Source organism: Silurus meridionalis, chromosome 23 (assembly GCF_014805685.1).
Source record: "Silurus meridionalis isolate SWU-2019-XX chromosome 23, ASM1480568v1, whole genome shotgun sequence".
Lineage (NCBI taxonomy): Eukaryota > Metazoa > Chordata > Actinopteri > Siluriformes > Siluridae > Silurus > Silurus meridionalis.
The window spans coordinates 1,149,643-1,157,720 of record NC_060906.1 but is presented as its reverse complement, the minus strand read 5'-3'; positions in this window follow the sequence as shown (position 1 = coordinate 1,157,720).

Genomic DNA, 8,078 nt, shown 5'->3' with positions numbered 1-8,078 from the left:
AAAAGGATTTTGATGTGGTTCCTGGACAGATGGATGTAAAATCAAAGAAGATGAGTCTATGGTCAGAAAGAGGGGTAGCTAAACTGTCCACAGAGATATTATTCAGACCAGATGTACAAACAAGATCAAGCGTGTGACCATGAGTAAGAGTTGGAAAATTAACATGCTGGATGAGGTCAAAACAGTCAAAGACAACATTTAGCTGAGTAGCAGTGGAGCAAGCAGTATCAACATGAATGTTGAAATCACCAAGAAGAATAACTTGGGACGACACAGCACATGCTTGGGTTAGTATTTCACTGAGTTCTAAGAAAAAAATCACATTGTTGTTTAGGTGGTCTGTAAATGAATATAAGTACAATGGGATGTTTGATACCAAACTTCATAACCATGTACTCAAATGTCGTGGTATTGTGAAAAACAAATTTAAAGATAGTTAATGGATAGAAAAATGACAACCCCCTTTACCAGTTGTACGTGGTTCTGACATATGTCGATATCCAATAGGGGTAAGCAGATTCAGATGGATAAAATCATCTGGTATCTGCCAAGTCTCTGTGAGGAATAACATAAAATGTATTGTCAACTATTAGCTCATTCATATAGGTGCCTTTATATATATTCATATAGGTGCCTTTTTACAATTTAAAAGGGCACAGTGTTTATTTGTTCCATTGACAGTAGGGGTATGCAGGGTAGTCAGTCATATTAATGTTGACAAGGGAGCGTTGTCGATTATGAGAATGCACCGACTGTTTCATAGCCCTGCTACTGGACCAGATAGAGGGGATCGCAGACGATGATGACTGATGAAGGACGTATCTCTTTCTGGAAGAGCGATGTAAATATCTTGGGCAGCGAAGGATACCAGATGAGCGGCAGTGGTCATACGTTGCGGGGTCGAGGCGCCAGTGCCCATTGAGAGCCACTAGCTCACAGGGCCTGTATACGATTTTCATATTAGTGTTGAAACCAAAAATAGCCAGAGATAGAATAGTAAATGCCAGAAACTTTAACGTGTTAAAATGAGCCATGAAAAAGTCAGCCGACAGCATTACCGCGTTAGCCAGAACCGAACCCAACATCAACAAAAGCACACGGAAAGGGCAGCTACCTGACCAAACAGTATGCTAACAGACAATCCACAAGTAGAGTGTTAACTCACCTCATAGTTAGTCAGATCGATGGAGGATCGAGAGGGCAGAGGGCTCGCAAAAAACTAGAAACCAAACTTTTCCTGCCACAAAAAACTCTCCAACACGCCAAAAGGCAAAAGATAAGATCCAAACATATGGCAATTCCTCAGATAGGAAAGTAATCCAAACAATAATTCCAAAAGGTGAATTAACGCAGCAGGCAAACAAAACAAAACAAAACAAAACAATAACCCAGCATGGAGCGGCAGCTAGATGCGCACAGCGTTCCCAAAACCGGAACCCACATAGACATGTTGGCTGGGATACATTTGTTCACAATGTCCTTTTTTTACTTAGATAAAAAAATAAATAAACTCCACAGAAAAATATTTTAATCAGTAAACATTTGTTTTATTTCTGCTCCAAGTCTCATATCAAACACCAAATAAAGTAAAACGACAGGCGGCGCTCTCTGCCATGTCATCTCTCTTCACAAACACATCAATAAAACAACCTAAATATTAGTGAATATTTACCTCACAGACACAATAAATATATGTGTAGAAACCTCGACATGTCTTTTACATAAACCACATTCACATCGAATACAAATATTTTCTGATTCTGTAATCGCTATGATTTATACCATAAATCCCATAAAACCATTACAGACCATAAATCAGTATCATTATGATAAAAGCTTCTTCACTGGAAGAGGTGCAGTTTCTCCGGTATCACCTCATTAACTGTCCGTGTGGAAACATAACATTTATGTCATTTAAACCACCATTATTACTTTAAAACATTTACAAGAATTTTTTGTCTTCATGCTCTATGTTGCATCCATATTTCTCCATGTCCATGTTGCTTAAAGTATTAAAAACAGGAAGTATTAATATATGGTACATTTATAACAGATAGAAATGTGTGATTAAATATTTAATTTGATTAACAGCCCTAATATTAATATGATGTGAGGTTCAGTTACCAGCGTGACACTAAAACAGGTAGAAGTAATAACTACTTTTTACTGAAGTACATATCAGAGCCAAAACTTCTTTATTTTCACTTGAGTAAAAAAGTATAATCAGTACTTCAACTTTTCCCTGAGTATTTTAAAACATGAGTATCTGCACTTCTACTTAAGTAAAGGATGTGTGTACTTTTGCCACCTCTGGTTTTAGCTACATCAGCAATACAGTATAATGTGTTTATAGCCAGTATGACTTTAGCTATGCTAATGTGTGACATCCCATGGTAATGCTTCACCAACACTATTAAAGCTAGTTTAGGCAGAGCAATTTTTCCATCTACATCTATAATGATAGCAGCAGAATCTGATTTACGTTGTTTAGAAGCCCAATACTTGATGTCCTCCTCAGTAGGCTGACTCTGAATTATTTTTAGGTCAATAGCTGGTATATTGGCGATATGTGACATCATCGAGGTCTCAGGGTTTGTATGTATTGTGTCCAAATGTATTGCTTTGTAGCGTCTGGCACAGATCATTTAGATTTCATGTCCCAGGCATTCCTTTTAACCTATAACATCCTTACCTCAATCAGAAGTTGAAACTTTTATTGGGGGTAATATAGTTGTAAAGTGCCACACTCCCCCTTTTAAAGACACAAACCAGGCCAGACCCTGAACTCCTAGACCCCCTAATCCGAAAACACACACCCACACACAACTGGCTCCAGAAGGTCTGAATCCTACCACAAGACGAGATAACCCCATGTAGGTCCTCTGTTGACCGCATAGAGACCTCGACCATAAAACACCCACACATACACAATGCGCACACACACGCACACACTGATACAATAAAGCATTCCTTTTTCTAATTAAACAAAATGAATATGATGCTCCACACCCCACGACATTAACCTATACTTGTATGTATCTCCTTTATTGTTTATAGTTGTACGCTAAAGATCCTATTAATGTAACATTATTAATGTGTCTCTTCTATTAAGGCTTAATTGACTTACAATTATCTGTTCTTTACTTTCCTGACAAGGGTGCATTTCATTTGATCAGAATACGACATTGTACTAACATCCATTATACGTTAATTACTGGTCCCAGCACATTAATGTATACCTGTTCTAATGCTGTATGTCCTTTTAAGGCCTGATGTCAGAATTTATACAAAATTATCTGCTCTTCACTTTCCTAATGAAAGTGCATTTCGTTTTGTGTTTTCATTCTTTTATCAGAACATAATGTTTTAGTAACATTAGTTACACTTTGACTACTGATCTATGTATGTAATGTACCACTGCCGTTATGCCATCAATCCTCTCGTGTTTAGTATCCAAATGACCACAAAATTATCTGTAACTTACTTTTCAAACTATGGTACATTTTATTGGATCAGAAAAGTCACCATACCGTCTTAATACACTTCAGATAAAACTTTAAAGTTCTATAATCCAAACCATGCCCACAGACACATGGAACAAGGGGGGGTTTTTCCCTCCAAAATCTCAACCCTTAGTATTGGCCGTTCCCCCAAAGATGGGTGGAGTTCGAGACCTTTAAAATGTCACGAACACCACCAATCGTTGGTCACACGTACGAAACAGCTTGGAAACAACTCCCTCTTTCTTCAAGATCTTTCGACAAGCTTCACTTCCAAGAACAACCACTGCTCTGGTCTTCAGGAGAACCTGGAAGAACATCTGACCACACCCTAACTGGCTCTTCAAAGATTTCCTTTTCGCATCCGGCCTCTTGTGCAACAAGCCAATGCAAGTAACCGTTTCCTTTACCAACGAATTTAGATGCGTATTTTAAGTCTTAGTGAATCTCAAGGTGAATTTAATTTCCTGTGACGATTTCCCAGTTAGGGTGTGTTTAATTTTGAAGCTTGAGCATTTCCATTCCTTCTCTTTCACTCTCTTTTTCTTTCTCTTCCTCTGTTCCTAGTTTTAACCTTTCTTTATTTTGTTTTTGTTTTCCTGATTTCATTGTTGTTCATGTAGCTAGTTCTTGTGTGTTTGTCTCATTTATTAAACGCCATATTTTTCACAAGTGATCGTCTCTGAGTACGTTCGTAAATGCAAAGTTCCTGCTACATCCGGTCTGAACTACTTGCTCTTTTAATTTAATTTACGGTATAAAGTAAGAGGGGGTTCCGTCTTTCTTGGCCAGGGAGATACCCTTTTTATAGAATTAATATAAATTATACTGTCTGTTTGGTGGACGAACAGACAAATAAGTGTAATGATAATTCCATTACCGTCAATTCAACTTAACTTAAATATTTAGGAGTAACTATAACCTGTTATAATTACTTATAAATATTCAATTTTCTTTGCGAGCTAAATTCGCTACAGGACTTAGAGATATTGCAAGGTCTTGCTCTGTCCTCCTTGGCTTGACCTTCGCCCTGAATCTCGATTAATCCAGAAAGCTAAAATACACCTTTGAGGTGTTCCAAAAACTTTTTTTGGAACTGGATGATTCAAAGCTTTCAAACAAAGTCCAGTTTCTCAAGAGCAAACTTCAGGCTTGAAATGAGACTGTATTGCAGTGCAGACTTTTGTGCTACACAATGTTCATCTTCTACAGAGCTTGAGAATTGCACATTTGAAAGTGCTTTGTAAGTTGGCACTGTTTTGTCCTACGAATGTCGTGACATTTCAATTGTTGTACATTTAAAGTACAAATGTATTTTACTCTGTTCAATTTGCACTTTTATTATTTATGTTTTGGCACATGCCATTATGGAGTATCAGCATTTTGTCCTTTTCAAAGTTCTGGTTTGAAATGCGTGAGCAAACTTCTGGCTTGAAATGAGACTGTAGTTGCAGTGTACATGTTTTGCTACACAATGTTTAGCTTCTACAGAGCTTGGGAATTGCACATCTGAAAGTGCTATGTTTGTAAGTTAGCACTGATTTGGACTCTTATCCCACGAATGTCAGATTTCTAGTTCAAAGTATGAAATGTTTTTTACTCCGTACAAATTACACTTTTCTGCTTTTGTTTTGATACATGCACCTCTGGAGAATTTTTCATGAATATCATTATTGATCCAATTTAGTGGCTAAGTGAAGGTGAGAAAGCATGGAATCAGGTAATGGACACATCACCATTCTGTTTGTCATTTATTTACAAAATAGTTTAAAGTCAGCATTCTGTCCTTTTCAAATGTCTGGTTTAAAATGCAAGATCCAACTTCTGGCTTGAAATGAGACTGGTGTTGCAGTGTACAATGATGTGCTACAATGTGTCTAAAGCACAAAAGTGAATAAAATTGTTAATAAAATTCTAATTTGAGTAATTAATTTCTGTACTTTCTGGGCTATATTATTCATAAGAAAGGAATATTTAGATTTAATTAATTGCATTGATTAAATTTAAATCAATGTGCAGATTAATGTAGATCAGTCGTGGCCAACCCGCGGCTCGCGACCCGCACGCGGCTCTTTGGCTGGTTTCATGCGGCTCTTACGTTCATATCGAAGTTTGTGTTTGTTTGTTGTTTAATGTGCGTGTTCGCGTCGCTTGAGTTCAATACTGTATTTTTAATACTTAAATGAGCTTGCCCCTACTGGGAAACTTTCCGGTAAATCAGGCCTGGGCAAACCCTGGCCGAAATACCTGAATCACCGAAACAACACGGCAGAAACACAATTGTAATGACGCAATAAAAAAGCGCAGCAGCACACAGTTATCTGGATAAGAGCAACATGTCTGCGGTGTGCGGAGAGCGATGTGCAAAACACGTAATGCTGAAATTTCAAGAGGGGGTGTATCTGCAAAGAGTTTCTCCAAGTCGGGTTTAATTTATCACCTGAAATCCAAACATCCCGATTGCCTTCTAAATATGAGAAGAACGCGGCACAGAAAAGTAGTCAATCCGAGCATGCGCACTCCGTCTGTAGAGGACTTTTTTAAAAAGACAGGAAAGTTTTCCAGTGATGATGCCAAGGCAAAAGGCATAACACAAAAATTATATATTTCATTGCCTTTTGAATTGAATTTTCATTTCGGTGCCCCCCCCCCGCGGTATATTCATCTCACGCACATGCGCATTTGACGAAAATACCATATTGAACTCAAGCGACGTGAACACACATAAAAAAAATAAAAAAAACTTCTGACTGACACACGTGAAAGAATTGCTTCGAGTGGCAACAACGGAATACGAGGCAGATTTGAAGGGGATTGTTCAAGGCAAGGATGAACATGCATAGTAAAAGAAAAACGCTATTGTAAATTATTATATTTTTGTTTGTGGACTTGGTTAAACAGGGTTTGTGTGTGTGTGAGACAGTGCAGTGTTTATTGTTGAAAATGACTGTCCTGTGGTCTTAGAACTGTAGGAGTCAATTTCTGTCATTATGTTGGTGTGGGACATTTACAGTAAATCTGGCTGAGCAGAGGTGTGTGTGTGTGTGTGTGTGTGTGTGTGTGTAAGAGGAAGGGTTGGGTGATGTTCATGTGTGCCCATGTGTATGATGTGGCTCTTTGCGGTAACACAGTAAAAAATGTGGCTCTTGGTCTCTGACTGGTTGGCCACCCCTGATTTAGAACGTAAACAGGTTAGACGTGAGATTGTCCAAGAAGAAGAAGATGATAATAAAAGTATTCCAGATTTGACAGATAAAAACGATCAAGTTACACAGTTACACAAAAAAGAAAATTGAGTCGTGTTGAAGGGTTAAGCATAATTTGTTCCTTAAACAAAACCCAGATGACTGTTTTTAATAAAATAGGGCAGTGGTGTTTGGGTAAAATTAGAGGAGAAAACAAAACCATATTTGTTTATTACTGCTGGTGCAGGAACAGGCAAAAGTCATAAAATGTGAGTCTTCATGACTATTGTCTCAAATTTCTTTGAATCCAGATGATATTTGTGTTGCTTTAGCAGCACCAACAGGCATTGCAGCATACAGTTTAAAGGCTGCAACAATTCACATCACATTTAGTTTTGGCACAAATGTAAAGTTGCCATACACACCGTTGGGTGAGGACAAATTAAATTCTTTGTGAGCAAAATTCCATGATCTTCAAATACTAATCATAGATGAAATATCTATGGTTGATCATAAATTAATGGCATATAAACATGGAAGATTACGTGAAATTAAACAGAGTGGAGATTTGTCTGCTTTTGGTAATGTGAGTGTAATTGCTGTTGGGGACTTTTTCCAGTTGCCTAGTGTGAAGTGAAAACCAATGTATGTGGACGTACCTGAAATGAGTTTATGGAGATGTTTTGGTGTTGTTGAACTCACACAGGTTGTTAGACAAAAGGACAGTCATTTTGCTGACATGTTAAACAGGTTAAGGCAAAGAAGCAAAACAACTGCACTAAACAAAGATGATGTAATCATATTATTAAGTTGTGACAAGGTTGAGGAAGATAATGCATCTTTGCACATTTATGCTACAAATGATCAAGTTCATATGCACAACTTGAAGCAGGTGATAAAAATGTGGGCGGAAATTGAAAAGATAGAGGCAGAGGATTATGCATGGAGTAAAAAAAACAGGCAAAATAGAATTAATAGCTGGTCATCATGTAAAGGTTCAGTAAAAGTAACTTTTGGGCATAGATGCTCGTGTTATGTTAATTAAAAACATAAATGTTGATGATGGATTAGTTAATGGTGTTTGTGGTGTAGTTACTCATATCGTACGCTCATCTAAAGAGAAGTTACCTGAAACTGTATACGTTCAGTTTGATGAGTCATGTGGGATTGAAAAGACAAAAACAATGTTGATTTGAGGCAGTAAAATTGCTCCATTCTACACCTATATATGTAGAAGAGGAAAACGTTTGTAAGAAAGCTGGTTTTCACCGTCAGTTTCCTTTAAAACTAGCATGGGCATGCACAGTACATAAAGTTCAGGGTTTAACTGTTGAGACTGCTGTCGTTAGTGTAAAGTGTTTGCACCTGGTCAGGCTTATGTAGCTTTGAGCAG